General features: G+C 49.9%; 1 protein-coding gene across 3 annotated transcripts in view; it reads left to right on the forward strand.

Moving 5' to 3' along the window:
• The window catches only part of LOC136691719 (C-terminal-binding protein 2), a 95,594-nt gene that overhangs the window by 19,082 nt on the left and 54,300 nt on the right, over positions 1-22,212 (forward strand). The window contains exon 2 of one of the 3 annotated variants that reach the window (XM_066664443.1): positions 1,665-2,072. The exons of the other annotated variants lie outside the window; for them this stretch is intronic. The gene's annotated coding sequence lies outside the window, so the exon portion shown is untranslated. The remainder of the gene's footprint in view (positions 1-1,664; positions 2,073-22,212) is intronic. 3 annotated transcript variants of the gene reach the window in all.

A 22,212-nucleotide genomic window follows, 5' to 3' on the forward strand; every position in this document is an offset into this window, starting at 1 on the left:
ACAGTTACATAGTGCGGTTTCTGCAGTGCTGAGTCCAGCGTAGCAACGACAAAGGCTGGATTCTCCCTGTTGCAGCTCAGTGGAACATCGCAGTGATTTTTTTTAAGCTGGAAATTTAAGTTTAAAAATAGCACCTAGCGTTGCTTTAAAATGTAGGTCTCTGCATAATAGCTGTTTCATAATGAGAGAACGAACCTGAGAGATGACTGTGCTTCTGTTGAGCTTTTTCTTAACAGAGAAAGGGCCAGAAAGAGGGGAGGGTTACACCCGTCGCTCCCTGGGCTCGTGCTCTGAGAAGGTCCTCTGTGAGGCTCTAAGCCGAGCTGCTGCTGCTCTTCTTCCCTGTGAGAGTTTCTGGGAAAGTGTGGGTTTAGGCTTCTCTACCCACCTCTGTGTTTCCGAGGTGTTCCCTGGACCCCGTCTCAGATACAGAGCCTCGGCCTCAGCGCCGCAGCGTTCCCCGCTCCCTCTTTACCTCGAGGAACTGTGTTTGGCAGGTGTTCAGCTGCGTTAATGAATAATGCTCTGTTAGTGTGTGTTGTGTATATGTTTAACTTGTTATGAAAACAGGGAGCCTGCCAAAGAAAAGGAGCGACTGAAAGTCATGAAAACATCTGCAGCATGCTCTCTCTCTATACACACACACACACACACACACGTGCAGCACACACGTCCAAGCGGCTGTATGTGTGGACGCTAGCCCATGAATGGTTTCCATCTTTCTCTCTCTCTCTCTGTCTCGCTCTCTCTCTCTCTCTCTCTCTCTCTCTCTCTCTCTGTGTGTCCATCAGGGGCCACATGTCAGACATGGGTAACGGCATGTTAAATTACCCATAATTCCCCTCTCCTCCTGGACTCGCACCATCTGCTGTCTTCTGTTGACTCCTTGTTGTATTTTTTTTTCTCTCTGAATCCTCCCCCGCGAGAGACAGCTCTCGCCAAGCCGTGGATGCTCTCGCGCCTGCTCCATTTAAAGACTGTTATGTGGCTCCTGACACTGTATCGTACTGTTATCAGGGACTCATTTATTTTTCGTATGTATTTGCCTTATACCTGCGCTGTCTATTCTTCATTATCCCCCTGTTCCTCAGCGTTCAGGACCCCCACAGAGCAGGTGTGATGTGGTGGTGGATCATTCTCAGCGCTGCAGTGACACTGATGTGGTGGTGGTGTGTTAGTGTGTGTTGTGCTGGTGTAGAGTGGATCAGACACAGCAGTGCGGCTGGAGTTTTTAAAGAAGAGTCCACCGACCAAAAACATCTAGCCGACAGCGTCCTGTGTCACTGATGAAGGACTAGAGGACGAGCGACACACACTGTGCAGCGACAGATGAGCTACTGTCTCTGACTCTACATCTACAAGGTGGAGCAACGAGGGAGGAGTGTCTCACAGAGTGGACAGAGAGTGGACACAGGGTTTAAAAACTCCAGCAGCACTGCTGTGTCTGATCCACTCTACACCAGCACCACACACACTCACACACCACCGGGGGGGGCCTGAGGATTCAGGAATGCAGTGGTGGCAGATTGCGAAAACCCAGGGAAAGAGCGCGAGGCCGTGCTGTTCCTTTAACATTCATGAGATGTGCTGAAGAGGGCCATCGCACAGAGCTGAAGCCCCCCCTGCAGCTGTAAGCCTGTGTTTTTTTTTTCTTTTTTTCTCAGGAGGAAGTTGCTGCAGTCAGGTCTCCTTGAGAAGTCTCCTGCAGGATCAGGTTGTTTTTGGGACAGCGACGGCTTTCCGCAGCACATCCGCTCTTTTCTCCGGGCCGCAGCAAAAAAAAAAGAGAGGGAAAGTCTGCAGGTTGCTTCACACGCCGTATTGTCAAGAGCGCTTATGGAGAAACCGCGCTGAAAGCAGAATATTTTAACAAGCACTCGTCTACCTCCAGGAATTTCTGGGGAGAGAAGTAGACGAAAGGAAGAGAGAAAAGAGAGAGAGAGCCTTCCTCTCGCCGGCCGTGAACTCCCCGAGGCTAGAGAACAGAGAGCTTTGCATTTATATTTATTTTTATCTGGATCAGAACAAATCGGGCGCTCGCTGAGGAAGTGGAGCCGGACCACGTTGCTTTGGTAAAAATAACCTTGCCTCAGTATCAATATTCATTCAGGTCTCGCGCAGAGCCACCTTCGCAGAAAACACAAACAGAAAACAAAACAGAAAAGCTCTCCCTTCGTTCCCGCGCCGTCGCGGCCCGAGGAGCCTCGCTCCTGACCTCGGCTTTTTCTGCCGGAGCCGAGCGGGCTCTGATTATGCCGCAGCCGAGTCCCTGCGTAGACGGAAAGATTTGAAATGGAAAACAAGAATTGGCTGCAGTATCAAGAGAGCTGCTTTTCGTTTTCACCCCTTGGTCAGACGCAGCTCTTTCATAACAACGACTGGAGCGCTTTGCCGAGGAATAATGGCTGTGGAACGGTGCTCGAGGCTCGCTTCTCCGAGCGAAGTTTGTCAGTGCGCTCCTTTGTTCGCGCGGTGAGCTCGGCTCTGTACGGGCGCATAATGACTGCGGAGATTGAGGGCAGCGCTAGGCTGGAAAGTGTGGCTTTTTTATTCATTCCTGTCTTACTTATTCATGAGAGGGGGCCGGACTCGTCGGTTCAGGGATGCGTAGTGTGAAGTAGACGCTCTTTCATTAGCGCCGGTTCATTTAAAGTGCAACACGTGAAACCACTTTCTTAAGCAAACAAAGTTTTTTCCTTGTGCTTTCTTTTTTTTTTTTTTTGCGAGAGAAACCTCAGAAGTGCGCGTCTGTGCCGAGGTAACGTCCCTGCGGTTTTCAGAAGACTTTCTCTTTGTTTCTTCGTAAACAAGACAGAGTCCTGTTTCGCTGGGAGAAGCCCATTATCTGGAAGGAAATCTTTTGTAAACATGTGGTTTGTGAGTGTGGCGGGGGAGACGGGGCCCTGCGGAGGGAGGGTTATGGCGTGTGTTATGAGAACCCCGCTTTCACAAAGCTTTAGTGCCGAACAGAACGGGGGTTCCTGGGGGTTTTCCCAGTAACGTGTGGCTGAACTGGGCCCGGTTAAACGTTTACAGCACTGACCCCTCAACTTGACACGGGTCACTGGGCTTTACGCTGGGCCTCTTTAAGAATATTACACTAGGTCATGCTTCAACCTTAAAATTACAGCTTCAGAATGATTGTGACAGCTGTAACAGAGAGAACGGAACGCCTCTGTTGCTGCTACTCCGGGCTCAGCACTGCAGACACGGCACTATGTACCTTTTGGAGAAGGGTTGGAAACCAGACCCTCCCTCCCTGAGTTACATTAGAGAGAGCCCCAGAGGCAAAATCCCCAAATCGTACCCAGTGTTCCTTTAAGGAAGTGGCTCCCTGCATTTTACAAATTAGTTTCAATTTCTTGAACAAAAGAAAAAGACAGTGACAGATCACTTTACAGTGGAATTATTCGTGTTCCTTGCTGTGCCCCCTTCAATAGCTCCACCCCTTTGGGCACCGCTGGCTTAAGCTGTGCTTATAAGAGCCTTTAATACGCTTCTGTGGTGAACGAAAGCCTGGCAGTTCATCACGGCATGTTCGGAGACCGGGGATTGTTGACCACAAACTGGACGCCAAAACCAGGAAGAAACGGAGCACTAGTGGTGCACCTTCGTCCATGTTTATACACAACAGCGTGTCACAGTTTGAGGGCGTAGAGGTCAAGAGCTCTGGCTTTGGAGCTGTAGAGATTCCTCTGAATCCTTTATTGATATAATGTGCTGTGGATGAAGAAACGCCCAGCTTCTTTATTGTTGAAAGTTGAGAAACATTGTTCTTGAACTGTTTCACAGAGTGAACCCCTCCATCTCCAACCACAGCCTTCCATCTTTTCTGTGAATGGGGCTTGTGTGAGCCTCCATCACCTGTTCTCTCTGACTTTCACTGCTCCAGCACAAGACCACAGTACAACAGACAAAACCACAGACACCATAGAAGCCCTAGGTGCGTTTTGAGGTTAAAGGAACACTGTAATATTACAGCTTTAAACCATTGTGATGCTCATCGAGCCTCTGTCTTTGCTACTCTGTGCACAGCACTGCAGAAATTGCGCTATGTAACTCTGAGGAAGAAGTACAATGCTGTAGAAATGACACATAGTGTTCCTTTAAGTTCCTAGTATTGTGTTTACTATTTTGTACAGTTGTTTGTCATTAGAAATAGCCGCCTACAGAAGCAGGTGTACTCCCACGTTAAGTGTGTGTTGCGTACAGGGTGTGTTGTGTATTTTGGGTCGTGCCGCGCTGTAATAAAGTCTTGGCTGATGAGAGTTTGGGGTGAGGGGAAGATTGATTTCTTGTGCTGAAGTTTTGCTGGCTCTCTGGGAGCTCGGACGCCCCGCCGTGTTGTGAAAAGCTGGCAGTCGGACCCATTAGAGGCAGAGCCGGTGGAAGTGGAGGCAGAAAGAGGCGGCTCTGCGGAGAGGCTGAGCTCCAGGGACCGATCCAGAGACTGGAACAAGTGCGAGAAAGAAGGAAGGGATTGTGGCCGGCGAATAATGAGCATTTGAAAAATCTTCCAGACACGAGGGAGTTTGCTTGGGATTTATTAAAAATGGATAAACAGAAAGAGCCATTGCCACATGCTGGATATGTCTAGAGCTGTGCTATTAATTTTCCTGTACGGAGAAACGGTGATTGTGCTGCAAGGGCTGTGGTTTGTTTTAAGCTCGTCGAACGTGTACGATAGGAGGATTTCTCCAGCACTCTCCTACATCTTAAAGGGAACGTATTATAAAAAAATAATAATGTTCACGTTAATGTATAAATCTGGAGCCCACCAACCCACACATTGTGAAACAAGACCCACCCGGTCAGTTCTCTGTGGGCTGCAGTCGCAGAGTGTGAATCACTTTTACAGCACTGTCTTGAAATGAAGGGATGGGAAGGAGGGCAGGTGCCAAAAATTACATAGTGCAGTTTCTGCAGTGCTGAGCCCAGAGGTTTAATTGTCCCTACTGCAGCGCAGGGAAGCATACCAGAGAAAGAAGGAATAAGAGCACTGAGTAAAATCAAGAGAACAGAGCGAAAACGGCTAAAAACCAGAGCTTCTGCTCCTCGCTCCTCACTGCTGTGCGCTCGGGGTCGGGGTGAACAGCGAGCGGCTCATTATCATTTAAAGGAACAGGTGCTGAAAGCGGGCGTTCTGAACAGGGGCTGTTTACACAGGGGGAGAACACTGCTGTGGGTCTTTGAACGGAACTGTGTTCACTGTGGAGAAGAGGGAGAATATGGCACCTTTAAGTTGACTTTGTGTGTTGCTAATAGCCCCTGCGTCTGTCCTCAGCAGCAGTTAGTGACGGGGTCACTCATGGTAGGAATACACTGCCTACAGAGGACCTCCCCATAGGGCGGCATGAGTGGTCTACTGATGTCCAGAAGCCTGTGATCCCTCCTCATCTTGTTTTCACTAGCCACACCAAAGGCATTGTGTTAACAGCAGCCTCTACACAAGCGCAGTGTGTCGGCTCTGTTACCAAAGGCCGCGTGGAGGTCTGTGTGTCTGCGCCGACTCCTGTTGATCAGATTCGCTCAAACGCTGCTCCTCGGTGGTCTTATCTTCTGCTCCGATTACTGCATCTGGGCTCCCCCTCGCACACGTCTATCAGATCTGCACGCCTTGCTGCGTCCGCCGTAGGACACTCCGTATCTGTGGAGGAACCGGAATGGCCGCGGATGCCCAGTTGCGCTTAAGACGAGGCTTGGAGATCGGGAACCGTGAAAGCAGCCGAGCGTTTGAGAGCGTATCGGAGGCGTAATTGAATCCCGACTCGTTGGGGGTGTCTCGAGTAAACGTTAATTTTATGAGCGCCTTAAAAAGCCCCGTGATGAAGTGTTTATCTGTTTGTGATTTGTGTTCGGAGGAGTAAGATGCAGGATGACAGCCGCTGTCTCCAGGGCTTAGTCTCACGGTGCAGTTTCTGTGGTTTGGAGCGCGTAATGAAGGGTTTCGAACATAAGTCGGGCACGGCGTCATCTGTCGCCGCATTCTGATGAGTTCCCATGATGAATATGTATCTTTTAGGCTGAGCGCTCTCAAATAGCACGCAGCAGATTGCCTGAGGAGGTGTCAAACGTTCCCCCGAGGGGTCTTGTTTTGGAGAGATTTGGGTCTGCGCAGGCTGTGCCCTCGAGTCCCGAGAGATGAACCAGTTCTGTCAAACGGGGGGAAAGGCGCTGTCTGTTCGGAGCGGCCTGGACTCGCTCTGAAGGAAAACCTCGCAGCCAGTTTCCGCCACAATTAATCCTCCCAGCTGCCGGGGCTCTTCCAGCGGCTTCTTATTGTTTCTCCTCAGTAATCTACCGCTGGGAAATTGATTTGTTTGTTGGGCGCGCGCAAAGAAGGCTGTTCATGAAAAATGGATAAATGTCATCTTGTCAGCCTCCTGTAACGATGAAGACAAATAAAGAGGCTGGAAAAATCCCAGCTGCGTTTGTCAGGCCGAGCGAGAGACACGGTGAAGACGGGGTGTCCTCTGTCCTCACGCCGCAGAACTGTCTCTAACACCCCTCTCTGGACTTCGTACAGTCGGAGGAGGACAAGCTGAAGCGGTGGAATTGTGTTGGGGGGGGCTCTGACCCTGTAGGACACACTGGTAGCCATTTTGTTAAAATAATGTAGCGGTCTGAATGTTGTCCGTGTATTTGTCTGTGTTTGTGGGTGAACAGGGCCCTATGCGCTAATTCACCCTGACGTTTCCACATCTGGGCCGTGACATAATGAAAGAACCGTGACGTGGAACCTCAGGAAACCCCCTGACACTAGAACTGGACCCGAGCGTTCAGCTGTTCGTTCGTTGGAATTTTTAACCCTGAAGAATCTTGGCTTAGTTTGGCCATGTTCGTTTTTTTTGCCGTGTCCCTCTCCTTTGTGCTCTCTCTCTCCATCTCTCTCTCTCTTCTGTCTCCATCTCTTCCAGCATGTTCTCAGCATGATCAAGTCCTGAGCGTTTATTTTGAGATTCAGATATTTGTGGTATTTATTTATTTGCTTGTTATTCAGTAAACTTTACTGTTCACTCACTCCCCGTGTGCTACGCTTGTAACTGCAGGCTTCCACTAGAGGGCAGACCTGAGGAAGACGTGGGTAATTGCAGATTTGTCTCGGATGCTGTTTTGCCTGCACCGCCCCTTACAGTTCACGCATGTACCGACGCGGGATACGTGAGGCACCCATGACGTGTGCGCAGACGTGCAGCAAGTGTATCTCTACCCTTACACTCTCAAACGCCCCGATTACCTCACCTCTGTGAAGCTCTTGGCGGCTCCGAGGATAGTGAGTGAGTGAGGGGGGGTTCGCTGCACTGCGGGTGCCCACTGAACCGCTTCCAGCCGACGGTCATCTTCTGGTCAGTCTCTGTGTATTCGGGAGAAGTCAGTCCCCATTTTCCTCATCAGGATTCATGAGTGGTTGGCTTAAAGGACTGACGTTGTCCCCCCACCACCTCTCTGTGATCAGGCAGGGACTTGGCCACTTCAGTCAGGTCGTCCTCTGTCCAGTAAAGGGTGCTCTGGTCCAGTGTTCTCGTACCGCTGATACAGGCATTCATCTGAAATCTCTGTCTTCTGTCTTCTACGCGACACGAGGACCAGTGCTAGTTTTAGTAGCTCTTTAAACATGAGATTTTACACATTCCCCCTGGCTCCCCCTCCTCCCTGCGCTCCGGTGTTATTTTGACCAGGCATCCATTACGACCGCGAGCCTCTGCAGCATTTGCATAAAATCAGCCCGGCTGCCTGTCAGTGCAGTTCTCTGTAATTAACCTCTGCCGGCCCGGAGCGCAGGCCTGTTCCAAAGCATTCATTAACCTGTGCCGGAGAGTGGCGGCCATTGTCCTCCTCCCCTCCGCAGCCCCGAAAAACGCCATTCAGCAGCTCCCAGCCTCCCCCAGCCCCCAGCTGCAGGTGAGAGGCGCAGCGCTAGTGCAGATGACTCTGAGCCAAAGGGCTGAGTGCTGCCCCTGAGATGAAGTGGCTCCATATTCACTCTCCGCTGGAGCATCGTTGACCTGATGCAAGGTCAATGGGGGAGGGGTGAGGAGCTTGAAGAGGGGCCAGAAATATCTGCTCTGCTTCCAACTTATTGTCTTTAACCTCTTTAATTAGCCAGGAGCCACACACACACACACACACACTGCATGTGTTCTTTTCCCTTGACCTTCAGCCAGGAGCAGAGGTGCACAGGAGGATGGTATTTGTTTTTGTGAGAAATAACAGTATTTTGGGAGTTTATTGTGGATGTTGTTGAACCAAACGCTTGTTTCATGACAAAGGGAACATGATTAGCCCTGGTTAATTGTACATTATTTGCAATGCCTCTTTAAAACATCTTTTAGTATCATTTTTTAACTGTTTCACTGCTGGTGCTGTGTCCAAATACTGAGAAATTGTGTTTTGTGAAAGTAGCTGTTTACATTCAATAATTAGATATGAGTCTCAGTTATAGTCTCAGATTAGAGCTGAATTAAGACGTACGGCATAGGCCTGTTTTTAACGGACCGGGCAGGGTATGTGTTCTCCCTGTGTCTGTGTGGGTTTCCTCCAGGTTCCCTGCCACAGTCCAAACACAGATGATGTTGATGGATTGGTTGTGTGATACTGAGGACGGGCGAGTGTGGGGGTGGCTGGGCGAGTGTGTGATGCTCTGTGATGGACTGGTACCCTGTCCAGAGTGTGTTTCTGCTGTAAAGCAGCTATGAATGAATCCATTTTGGACAAAAATGACACCCTTTTTGTTCCACAGTGGAACACAGTTCTGGGTTTTATAGAAACCTCTCTGACCTGCTTTAGTCAAAATACCACAAGGATCAAGCCCCACAGCAGTGTTCTCCCCCTGTGTAAACAGCCCTGTTCAGAACGCCCGCTTTCAGCACCTGTTCCTTTAAATGATAATGAGCCGCTCGCTGTTCACCCCGACCCCGAGCGCACAGCAGTGAGGAGCGAGGAGCAGAAGCTCTGGTTTTTAGCCGTTTTCACTCTGTTCTCTTTCTTCTCCGTTTTTACTCAGTGCTCTTATTTCTCCGCGCTCGTTGTGTCTGTTTTGCTGAGTTTAACCTCGTCTTTGCGCTCTCACATAAACACAGGTCCAGCGCTGTGATTGGACAGACTCAGGCGAGGGGGCGGGGCCATTCTAAAGTCTCTGCACTTGACGTCAGAAGCGGAGCAGAATCAGAACGTCTCGTTTTATCCTGTGTTTACTGTGAGGGTGTGGAAAGTGATTCCCTCACACAGCGAGACTCAGCTAAACGGTGCTTTCTGCTGCCTCAGTTGTTGATTTAGTGACTGCTGAGTGATTGAACGAGACGAGAGAGAGAGAGAGTGTGAGCAGCAGTCAGGCCTCGGCGGTCTGTCACTCAGAACAGAGCAGAGGGTCCGGACTAAACGCTCGGCTGGAGACACGGCTCTTTCCGTGGGAACACTTCACTTAAAGGCAGTATCTATAATGCATGATTACTTGGCTGCTGCACTTGGAGCGAGCTGTGGTTTTAATGTCTTTCTGAGAGAAGCCACATTGTGGACCATATGCTGTGTCAAGCTGAACATTATCATATTTTAATAATGTTTATCAAGGCCCGAGGTTAAAAAGGTCTTTTATTTATGTGTGTCACAGGTAGTCGCTTGCTGGTTTGGTGCCTTACCCATAGGCTTTTATCTGGTGACTCTCTCTAATTCGACATGACACCGACACAAGCTCCCGTCATAATCCTGCGTTAGCATCTACCTCGCTACACACTTTATGATGACGGTGTGGGGGGGTCACAGCTTTAAAGATGGCTTTCTCCACCCTTTTCTACAGTGGAGCACAGTTTGGGGTCTTAATGAAACACCTGTGGCCTATTTGTTTATTTGTATCAAAATACAAAAGGGATCAAACCCCACAAAGGCATCCTGAACCTTAGCACCTAATACACCTCTTCTTTTTAAAGCAACAATAGGTATGATTTGGTACTTTTGTTCATGGGCTCCCCCTATGGTTGTAGTATGTAATCAAAGACCCTCCTCCAAATGTTACATAGTGCAGTTTCTGCAGTGCTGAACCCAGAGTAGCAATGACAGAGGCTCTACTCTCCTTTTAAAGCAAAAATAGGTATGATTTGGTACTTTTGTTCATGGGCTCCCCCTGTGGTTGTAGTGTGTAATCAAAGACCCTCCTCCAAATGTTACATAGTGCCGTTTCTGCAGTGCTGAGCCCAGAGTAGCAATGACAGAGGCTTTATTCTTCGTAGGGAACTAAATGCTTCCAAACTTGATGCATATTCTACTGTGCACATCTTTCTTGTCTGAATGTGAACTGCACTGAACTGACCCCATAACATGGTCAACCTCATAAAAATCCCCTAACCTGTGCGTACACACACACACACACACACACACACACACACACACAGAGTAGTGATTAGAGGAGCAGTTGGGGGTTAGGTGCCTTGCTCAATGGTACTTTAGCTTTGGATGTTGAAGGAGGAGACAGCTCTGTTTTGGCCCCTCCCCCCACTCCTATATTTCCAGCTGGTCTCAGGGATGAAACGAATGACCTTTTGGGCCACAGCTGCCCCCTGGATTTAGACCTGAACGTCTTAGTACGGGCCTCAGTGGTCAGTTAGTCACAGGGTGACTCCGGGGCGGTTTGATTAAGGTCCAGCGAGGGAAGGGCAGTAGGGCCGAGTCAGTTTGCCTGAAGCTGGTGTAGATAATCAGGGGGATATAGACGTGACTGGGGTGTGTGTGTGTGTATGTTTCGGACACGCTTAATTGTTGAAAGGATGTGTTGACCGTGTGCACAGTGACTAATGGCCCGAGTTTTTTCACTAATTGAATTCCAGCTCCAAACGTAAACAGCTCCACAGCTACGTTTGAGGCCTGAGCGCAATCCATTTTTCACAGTGACAAATACATTTTTTTCACATCCGTTATCACCACCGAGACCTCAAACACATGGCCTCCGACTGGCCTTCGCTTTCAGCCTCGGCTTCGTTCGATTGAAACGGGCAGATCCAGGCCACCACGCGTTTAAAGTGTTTACAGATTTCACTGCGGTGTGATGCTACACTGTGTGTCTTCAGAAACAGGCTCTCGTCGCTGGTGTTTAAGAAAATGATGTATTATTTACCATCGGATTTCTATACCTCAGCCTCCCGTGGACATAACGCTGCCCGTTTCACTCAGGGGCCACAGGAACAAACAGAGAACTCCTCTGCTCTTCACAAAGTGAACTGTGTCTGTCGTTTGTAGATAATAAAAAGCAAAATGAGAAACTCAGAAATGCATACACAGCCTTACACAAGTCTAATGCTGCTTTTCCACGGCATGGCACCCACACTACTGGACTCCACTGGACCGTACTGGACTCTGCTCTCTGTTTACCACTAACACAGTGTCCACAAAGATCTGGCCACCGCACCGGACCACAGTAACTGGACTTGCTCTGATCGGATCCGACGAAGGCGCGCGACCGAGAGGCGAGACCAGAAGGGGACGTCTCGGCCAGTGATTATTCTCTTTTCTTTTTTTGTTAAATAAATGATGAGCCGTACGCGCTGCTCGTCCTGTCCGGTTTCAGAGGGGGCACCGAGCTTTGATCTCCGAGACCCTTTGAACAGAGAAACGGGGAGAAAGAGATGAGAAAAGGCAGAGAGGGAGAGAAAAGAGTGGGTGTAGCGCTCATAATCGCAGATGTGCCATCCTGAGAAGGGTGGAGGAGAGAGGTGGTGTCATGGCAACAACGAAGGCACTCGCCATAGCAACCGAGGGGGCAGTTCCTCGACAGTGTGTCAGTGTGGGTTGATGAGTGCCATGCAGTGGAAGCCTGTCGTGCGATTAGCCGTGTTAACCCCTTCCAGCGTGGTTGAACTCTTTAAGTGTGGTGTGAAAAAGGAGTGGGGGTGGGGGGTGTTAGCCATGAGTTAGGTCTGAGTTCTCTCACAGGAAGCGCTACGGTGTCTATACAAACGGCCAGCTTTATTTAACAGCTCAACACGCTTGCAGGAGAACGCTAAGTGCCGGATGCTATATCAGTTAGCACCCACAACCACATCCTCTCATCGTACTGAACTCGAACGTACTGAACGTCTGAGGGAGGGCAGGATGTTTTTAGAGATTGCGGTGGATGTAAAGCAGTAAACCCACTAGAGGGCGCTGCTCAGAGTCGAGTATCTCTCTGTAAGTCTTGGCACTGACCCGCCCCCCGGATCTGAACAGAAAGCTCTCGTCCATGACTTAAATGGAACATATTTTACCCCTCGTCTCCACAGTGGAACACTGGTTCTGGTTCTAAACGAAACGTCTGTGACCTGCTTGGGTCCAAACCCCACGAGCCCCGCAGCAGCGTCCCCCCTCTGTGTAAACAGCCCCTGTTCAGAACGGCCGAAGCCCGAGCATCATCAGTCATGTCATGCTTAAGCCGTCTGACTTATCATTTAATGTGGCATTGCTTTCCCTTCCGTCTCGAGGTGCTGCCTTTTCTCATTCCGAGCAGCGCTTCAGGAGCAGTCCCCGACTGGAGCGTGTAGTTAGTGATGCGCTGAAAGTCTCAGATTCGGATAAAAACATGCCAAGTAAATACTTGCCGAGTTTCCACTCCTGGACTCTAATGAGTCCCTGTAGCTACGCTTCTTTTTCCCTCCCCCTCTCCCCCTCATTCTTTTTCCCCCCTAATTTGACATGCTTGGCTAGGGCCGGGGCTCTCGCTCGGCAGATCCCAAATCCTTCATACGACTCCCTAATGAATGAGCGCCGGAGAAAAGTAGAGGACTGAATACAAAAACTTCACCTTGGGTTGCAATTAATCTCCAAAGCATCAGTCAATCATCTCTGTTTACGACAAACAAGCGCCTGGGAAAACGCGGCCCGAGCGCGAGCCCTTGTAGATCAAACCCTGCTTTTAAACCCGGGGTTTACTCGGACCCCGGTGTCAATTAGCACGAGCGTCGAGCGAAGCCCGCCCACGTGATCGCGGCCCAGAGCGGGTCGGTTTCAAGGCTAAAGGGAGACGAACACACTAAGCCACCGAGCCCGTTACTCCTCCGCTGGCTTTAAGCCGAAAGGAAAGGAGCTCCCAGCCGCGAGGGGACGAGGAGCCTGTTTACGAGGGTAATAAATGTCTTCCACCGCTCCACCTGACAGCTGCTGTCCCGTTTGACCCGAGTGTCCATTTATTGGCCCAGCGGTCCACCTGCAGCCCTCGCTAATGGACCCGGCCGGACTCTTCCAGCTTCCCTTGTTTTTTATTGTGCTAAAGAGCAGTAATAAGCTCGGTTTGCAGCCCTTTTGTTTGCTGTCCTCGCGTAATCCATCCACACTGATGTCTCTGGTGTCTCCGAGAGGTTATAAACACACTGTAATTAAAATCCCAACTCAATTAGCTCGTATCCTTGACCTCTGTGGCTGGGTAAAGTCACTCTATCTTGAAAGTAATGTAATTACCACATGGCTGTTCTCCCCCGTACGACTCCGTCCCCTTTATAATCCACAACTCGACTGCGGCTGACTGCTTTATTCACACGCGCAGGGCTCCTCAGGAGAGTGGGGCAGGGTCCTGTTCACATTGGGTACTTCACACAGGGCACTGTACTCTCTCAGTAAGATCCAAACATGTCATTCCAGTTTTTAAAGAAAAAAGCCAAGGTGTTTATTTAGAAACGTTTTACACAGCACACGTGTGGCACGTATATAGTTAGCATCATGGTTTTTATTGTGTATAAGCGTCTGGTCAGAGACATTAATACTGCACCGGCTTCATTTATAACACTCTTATAGACACATATTGATGTGAAGGGAGATGTAGCAGTCAGTAATACAATGAAAACACAGCCCTGGTACAACACCAGAGCGTAACACTCTTCTCTGCCCTGGATATTACCAGTGAAGCACTGAACACCCCCAGAAACTGTTTTAGAAAAAAAAATATGTATCGACTACAAACACAAACGCGTATAAATATGACACGGGTGAAGCGTATCTTTAAAGTACAGTCCACAGACCGGGTACACCTGTCTTTACCATTGAGTGAGAGTGTGTATAATGTGTCGTCCTGGTGTGTGTGTGTGTGTGTGAACACACATGAACCCGATGCAGACCTCTAGGTGGACGTTGTTCTTGGTTGAAAGGGGTGTGTGTGTGTGTGTGTGTGTGTGTGTGTGTGTGTAATGCGTCATCCTTGTGTGTGTGTGTGTGTGTGTGTGTGTGTTGATTAAGTGTTGAATGGAACTGTGTTCTGTGTTGATTTTAAAACCTTGGGCGTCTACAAAAGTGCTATGGAATTGTAACTGTAAGCGGTATTTTGGGTGTATTGTCACTTTAAGACTTCATTGAGTGTAACGTTAAGAAGTCGGTGGAGAGATGTATCCTCTGAGAAACAGTTTTCTCTCTGTGCCTTGTGTTGTATTAGGATCTAAATGAGAGAGAGAGAGAGAGAGAGAGAGGGATACAGAGAGGGAGAGAAAGGGGCAGAGAGATGGAGAGAGAGACAGAAGGTGGGAGAGAGAGGGACAGATACAGACAGAGGGAGAGAGAGGGGCAGAGGGACACGGAGAAAGACGGATACAGAGACAGAGAGTGGGAAAGAGACTTAACACCGTCAAATATGAACCTCTTGGCTTTGTCAATATTAATATTTTTAAATTAACTTTAAAATTGAGGGCAGCGCCCTGTGATTACCGCCATCCGTCGTCATGCTGTAAATAATGTGTATTTAAAATATTGTAAATGTGTTTAAAAATCGTGATGAATATCGATATCGAATTATTGTCCAGCTCTAATCAAAAGTACAGCCGTCCGTCCCCGACCCCACAGGACGATGATGGAGCCACGGATGTGCTCCTGAGCTCCAGAGATACAGTGGAGACTCCTGGCTTCTCACCTTCTCCCCACCCTCCACGCCTCTGAAGTCAGGATCACAGGAATGGTGCGGTGATTAATAATATTAATTGCATCCCTGACATAACAGGCCTTCTTTAAAACAGCATCACGCAGCCCCGTGTGTCTCCCGCTGGCTCGCTCGCCCCCTTCCTGCCCTCCTTTCTGTATTATTAGGGAATTGTGCATTAACCGGAGTCAGCAGTTTTCTCTGCTGCAATCTCATTACATTTACAGGAGAAGGGGATGGAGAGGAACGAACCACAAAAAAAAAAGAATGAATTGGAGGCGTGCGATAGTTAGGACAGGCGCTGGGCGAGGGCGGGATAAATCAGCCCCTCGCGCGACAGCTTTATGTTCCTGGAGAGGCAGAAGTGGTTAAGTTTAATGGAAGGAGATAGAAATGTTGAGTTACTTTATTTTCCTCCTTTACTTAGCCGTAGCACCCGAGCGATACCGTGACCCCCACCTCCCCCCGCTGCCCCCCCACTCCCCCAGACCCTCCAGCCCCTGGACTGTTTAGGGCCGGTTGATATATAGAGTTAATTCCATTCACTTCTGCGACGTAATTGATGCGTTTCATACGTTTAATGTGCGGCGGTGGGAGAGTGGGGAGGAATTGTTAATGCGCTGCCGGGAGATTGCAGGTTCCCTCACTTTCCTCGTCACCCTTTAACCGCGCTCAACCCTGCCCCCTCACTCCTTACTCACTCTCACTCATTTATCCCATCCCCCCACTCTCTCTCTCTCTCGCTCTATCTCTCTCCACTCCTCCCCTTTGTTAATTTGACTAAAGCCAATTTAACTTATGAATTGTATCTTTTCTGCAGACATTTTCCGGAGTAGTCCTTTGTGCTGCGTTTGAAGGAGGCTCAGCATGAATTCCCAGTGAATTCTCCGGAACATTAGCGGCTCTGTTCACACTGAAGCTCACTGTGTACTAGGGGACTGGCAGGATAAAGTCTGGGTAAGGTCTGGTACCGCTGTTATGGAGGTTTGGGTTCACACACACTGCTCCTCATGGTCTGGAATAGTTGTGTGTTTCCGTGTACGTGTGAAAGGGGCTAACGTTAAAGCTAACGGGGCATTTACACTGCTCCAGTGCTGTGGATCCTGTTCGTTTACAATGGGAACTGCTGTCTCCCTCAGCCTCACTCACGCGGTTCACGTGTTAAAGATATCCACTTTTCTGCACTGGGAACAAGGATGTCGAGGATGTAGGGGTGAGTCCCTGTGAAACTCAGGGGAGGTGCACAGTCAGACTTTAAGGGCCTTGTTGTACCTTTGAGGGTCTGTTTACTGTGAATACTTTAGATATTATTGGTTTTTTTTGTAAGTGCAGAGCCAAGGTATTGTTTTAATGAGTTTGGTCCTGGGTTTGTGGCATCAATCCAGGTGTGAGTGACTGTGTGAATGTGTGAGTGACTGGTTAAATGACTGGGTGAGTGTGTGAGTGACTGGATGAGTGTGTGAATGACTGGATACGTGACTGGGTGAGTGTGCAAGAGACTGGATAAGTGACTGGGTGAGTGTGTGAGTGACTGGTTAAATGACTGGGTGAGTGTGCCAGAGACTGGATAAATGACTGGGTGAGTGTGTGAGTGACTGGATGAGTGTGTGAATGACTGGATATGTGACAGGGTGAGTGTGTGAGTGACTGGATGAGTGTGTGAATGACTGGATACGTGACTGGGTGAGTGTGCAAGAGACTGGATAAGTGACTGGGTGAGTGTGTGAGTGACTGGTTAAATGACTGGGTGAGTGTGCCAGAGACTGGATAAATGACTGGGTGAGTGTGCAAGTGACTGGGTGAGTGTACGAGTGACTGGATAAATGACTGGGTGAGTGTGTGAGTGACTGGATGAGTGTGTGAATGACTGGATATGTGACAGGGTGAGTGTGCCAGAGACTGGATAAATGACTGGGTGAGTGTGCGAGTGACTGGGTGAGTGTGTGAGTGACTGGATAAATGACTGGGTGAGTGTGTGAGTGACTGGATAAATGACTGGGTGAGTGTGCGAGTGACTGGGTGAGTGTGTGAGTGACTGGATAAATGACTGGGTGAGTGTGTGAGTGACTGGGCGAGTGTGATTCCCGCTTGGCTCCAGACCCACCACACCCCTGAACAGACTAAAACAGTTACAGAAATGGAATGAATGGATGAATGATTAAACATTTAGTGGTTAATCTGTCTATATTTAGGATGGGGTTGGTATGAGATTTCACTCAGACTTCAGTGCCCTGCTGAACTCAGAGCTTTCACACTGTAATCAGCTGCAGTTAGTTAGAGATCAGCTGGTCTCTCTCTGAAAGGAACAGACCGTGGGACATTCGTCTCCTGAATGTGTCTCAGTCTCAGGTTCTGTCCCTGTGTCAGGTGCCTCCTATAAACCCCCCATTTCACAATCAGCTCAACGGCTCAGTCTCTTCCTGTGGCCCCAGTTCCTCCCCCAGGTCACGACCTTATTCACAGCGGAGGACTCAGGAGCGTGGTTTTAACAGGTAGATGATTCAGTAGCACTTTAAATAAGTCGTTTATAAAAATCTGTTTATTAATGGTTATTAATCAGTTGTTAATACATTAAAAGGCATTAATAATCATTAATAACACACAGATCAGAAGGCCAACAGTGAGCTGTATTTTTGCCAAATAGTGAACCCACATCCATCTACAGTTAAACCTCAGATCTCGCCGAATACTGACCTCACTGCGTGTCCTCCATCGGTCGACATTAACCCCGTCAGCTCCAGCACATACCTGTTATTAACCACCAAGTTTAACCCTTTAATCACCACCAGGGTGTCTTTTTAGTCGCTGATGGTAATGTGCTGTGTCCCTTAACGTGTGAACCGCCCTCAGAGCTTATTCTTCACTGTCTCTGACAATAAACAGGTTGTTAAGCCGTCTATAAGCCTTTATACCTGTAGTCTCTTATTTTAAAGTGGTACTGATGTTTCTAACAGAGTAGGGCCCAGGCCGTTTGTTTCTCTGTGAAGCCAGGAGAGGACAGACCTGCGGACGCTGATGTGGTGAATTGGTTGGACGTGGTGCAGCCGTGGCTTCGCTGTGGAGGAGTTAGAGAGAGAGAGAGAGAGAGAGAGAGAGAGAGAGAGAGTGTCTGCAGTTCCTCGCTGCTGATGGAGTCCCTAAACGCAGAGTTGACCCGAGAACCACAGACAAAACCGCTCTGAAATGTTTCGCGTCCCACGTTTTCCAGCGCCGAGGACCCATTAGAATATGAATGCGCAGTGGTCAGTGTGTGCAAATCTGAAGTGGCAGAGCCATTACCATCACTTGTGCCTTTTGTTCCTCGCGCATCGGAGGAGCCACACGCTACTTCTGCTCGTGTTCGTCCTCCCGTCTCTCTCAGCAGGTCCAATTTGGCTTTTTTTTATTTGGAGAGAGATACAAGCTGAGACATTGTGACATCCCTCGTGGTGCTTGAACTCCAGACTTTTCAGAGGAGGAGGAGGAGGGAGAAAGAAATGAGCAGCTCAGTGCAGCGAGAGCGAAGGGGAGGGAGGAGAGAGAGAGGGGGGAACAGTGGAAAACATTTCCCCTCGGGCTTGGAGCAGAGCTTTAGATTAAAATTGAATCTGTCACCTTGGGTCTACACAGAAGATTTTTTTTTTCCTGCTGAACTCAGAAAGGCTTTGAAGGGTTGCAGGACGCCAGCGCGGTGCTGGAGCTTTTCAGACCCTCGTTTCCTTCCACTCTGAGGTGAATGAGGGGGATTTTTGCGGGAGGAGTGTGCGCACATGTGGGGAGTCGCTCGAACGCGAGGCTGGCTTTGTGTCAGGAGATGTTTTGTGGCGGAGAGGGGGACAGACTTGGTGCTGTGACAGGCCTTTTCACTGCTATAAAAGGCACGTCGACCCAGCGACCCTCAGAGTTGAAACGGAGGCCACCTCCGGCCCTACGGAGACAGAAAGGACCAGAGATACTCAGCTAAACCCTGCTCACAGACGCACATCTCTCTGCAAACAAGTCGGGGAAGTGTTTGCCAGAGAAAACAGTGCGGATCTGTGTTGTTTTGGCTTGTGACAGAGTGAATAGGCAGCGTGTGGAGGGATGTGGGGAGAGAGGGGGTCTCCTCCTGGTCGTAGTCTGTGGGTTTGACCTAAACCCCCGGGCGATTCCAGCGTTTACAGCGGCAGCAGAGTCATCAGGCTTTTCAGAGCCTTTCCTGCCCACGGCCCCGGCCCCATGCTCCGCTCTCCCCCTGCTTCTCTGAAGCCCACTTTGTTCAGGGGCCCGGTGCAGGGGGCTCTGGATGCGGTGCTCTGCTCGTCCAGAAGAACACCCGGTTTCTGACGAGTTTAAAGATCTGATGAGTGCTGTGTTCTAGCAGAACATCACTGGGTTTAGAGAGGATTTCAAATGACTGGCTTAAGCTTCACTCATCCACAGCAAACACAGACACAGCCTCAGAGAGAGGGAGGGGACACGATATGAATGCATTATATTCATTCATTCATTCCATTTTCTGTAACTGCTTCATAGACAGTTTCACACACACGCCTTCTCTCTCTCTCTCTCTCTCTCTCTCTCTCACTTGCCCCCCTCTCTCACACACTCACCCCCTCTCTCTCTCTCACTCACCCCCTCTCTCACACACTCACCCCCTCTCTCTATCTCTCTCACATTCTCTCTTTCTCTCCCTCTAACACTCACTCTCTCTCTCTCTCACACACACACTCACCCCCCCCCCTCGCTCACCCAGTCTTTCTTTCTCTCTCGCTCACACTCACCCAGTCTCTCTCTCTCTCTCTTTCTCTCTCTCTCTCGCTCACACTCACCCAGTCTCACTCACTCACTCACTCTCTCACACTCACCCAGTCTCTCTATCTCCTCCAGGTGACTGTCTGTGAGGAGTGTGGTGTGTTCTCTCTGTGTCTGCGTGGGTTTCCTCTGGGTGACTGTCTGTGAGGAGTGTGGTGTGTTCTCTCTGTGTCTGCGTGGGTTTCCTCTGGGTGACTGTCTGTGAGGAGTGTGGTGTGTTCTCTTTGTGTCGTCAGGTTTGGCAAATGACCGATTGTTGTTAGAGGTTTTGCTCCTGTGTTTCTCTGTGGGCTCCTCAGTGGATTATTCCTCCACAGGACTGCAGTGTTCCTCCAGAACATCTGAATATCCACCATCTCCTCCGTGTCCCTGTCTCCGAAGAACTGCGTTCAGCTGCACGATGCCTAATTGAAAACAAGGGGCCGGAAGTGGAAAGCATTTCTGAAAATGACACCGCGGCTTCTGCGTTTAATCATCTCGGGAAGCGCTGGCGTCCGGAAGTTAATTCTGAGAGTTAATGTATTGTAACTCCTAAAGAGAGCGTAGGGCGACTCTCCCCACGTCCCAGTGATACGTCTTCACCTCTGCAGCAGCCCACCTCCCCCAAACCCGTCCCCTCCCCATCTCTCACGGCTCTTATCCCCTCGCTAATCAATTCACGGAGAGGTGGGTGTTATCAATATAAGTGGCGGCGCTGTCTGGCGGCACGGTAACTCAGCGGGAGTCGGAGGGGTATCGGAGTTTGATCCTGTGCCAAGGTGATGAATAGCTGTTTTTTCTCTTTTGTTGGTGATCAGCACTTTTATTCCGCAGTTAATCCACAAGGCCACGCTCCGCTATGCTGCTGTAATTTTTCACCCCCCCCCCCCCCCCTCGTCCTCCTTGTTGTGTATTGCGTTATGTTTTAAAGGCACTGTTAAAGGAAATGGGCTCTCGTTCCCAGGAAGACTCCCCGTCCGCCTGCGGACACTGATTTAGAGCCGGGGCAGCGATGCCGACCCTGTGAGGACTTCCTCCGGATGGTACCCGTATTTTACCGGCCCCTTCCTGCCCAGTGAAGGGCCACTCTTAACGGCTCTGGCAGGTCTTGAAAGGAGACGTGGGAGAGAATGCAGCCCCGAGCCTTGCTCTCCACACACTGGTCTTCACTGTGATCCCTTCCATACCCAGCCTCTAGGGGGGACAATCTTCTGCTGCTGCTTTTTCTTTTGCGTCTCCCTCTCCTATTGTTTCTGCAGTTTCTTTTTCTTTGGCGTCTATTTCATCTTCATCTGTTGTTCCTTCTTGTTTATTTTCTGCTGCTTCTTCTTCTTCTGACTGGTTTTAAACTCTCTGCCTGTTAACGTCGTCGTCCTGTTCCAGGGGCGTGCTTGTGTCTGTGATAGTAGAGGTGCTGCGTTCCCAGGCAGGACTCGTTCAGTGTTGGGCTCCGTCTGCAGGGGTCGGTTGTTGGGCCTGGTTTATTGTGACGTAAGGAGGGGATGAGCCAGGTTTTAACAGAAACGTCCCCAGTGTTTTTCTGTAACGCGCCTGGAGATGTTTAGTGGTTTGAAGTTGTGGCAGCAGTACGTTAAAGCGCCCACATCTCCATGTTTTGAATAATGCTCAGAAACTTGTAAGATTTGTGCTTAAAGGAGCCCTGCCTGAAAAGGAGGGACCCCAGATGGAAGCGGACCACTAATGGAGGGATTGTTGAGGATCTGGGAAAGGGACCAAGTGAAAGCAGCTTTTCATATGAACAGCTTTTTCCTGGCGTGTGTTGGAGAGAGTGGATCTTGTGCTGGCCGTGTGTGTGTGTGTGTGTGTGTGTGTGTGTGTGTGTGTGTGTGTGTGTGTGTGTGTGTGGTGTAACCTCCTCGCAGCGTAGCTCCAGGCCCCTCGAGATGTGCTCCACATACGAGAGGACCACGTCTGTCCAAGAGTTTCTTCATCCAGCCGTCTCTTGTCTGCGAGACGTGCAGCTTGTGCGGATTTGACGGTGTTGTCTTTGGCGTTTGCGGCGCCCCGGTGCCGCTGGAGTCATCCTTGGACGGATCGCGGACCCTCCGTCAGACTAACGCTCGCTGTCGGTCAGGTAGACAAGCTCGGCTCTGTAGCTCGCCCTCTTCCAGGATCTGGGGCTGAACCGTGGAGGCCGTGTTCCAGGAGCAGAGGAGCCCACTGTCGTCATGTGATGGGGGCGAGCGTGTGACCATTATCCAGTGCTCTTCAGGTTTTTGGAGGAAGGCCCAGTGTTCTCTACAAGCTGTGGAAGTAGAAGGCACTTTAAAACACTCTTGGCTGTGACACGGAGGAGCTGCTGCCAAATCGCGGCTCTGTGAGGGAACGGTCCCTGTCCTTTCTCCGCCGCGTTTCCCGAAAGGTTCACCTGGCACGTTCTGTGCTTCTTTGGCAGGCTCCGCAGATGTTACGCAATCCCCGCTGCACAAGTCCCCGCGGAAACAAGCTTGAATTCGGACCTCGGACGTGGGGTGGCCTGCTTTTCGCTTTAATGGAAAGAGAAATATTTGTCGGACGGACCCCCTGCTGCAGCCTGAGGGCCGCTCTCCGTGTGGAGCACCTCGTAAACAACGCCCTGGAGT

The sequence above is a fragment of the Hoplias malabaricus genome, chromosome 3 (genome assembly GCF_029633855.1).
Source record: "Hoplias malabaricus isolate fHopMal1 chromosome 3, fHopMal1.hap1, whole genome shotgun sequence".
In the NCBI taxonomy this organism is placed as follows: domain Eukaryota; kingdom Metazoa; phylum Chordata; class Actinopteri; order Characiformes; family Erythrinidae; genus Hoplias; species Hoplias malabaricus.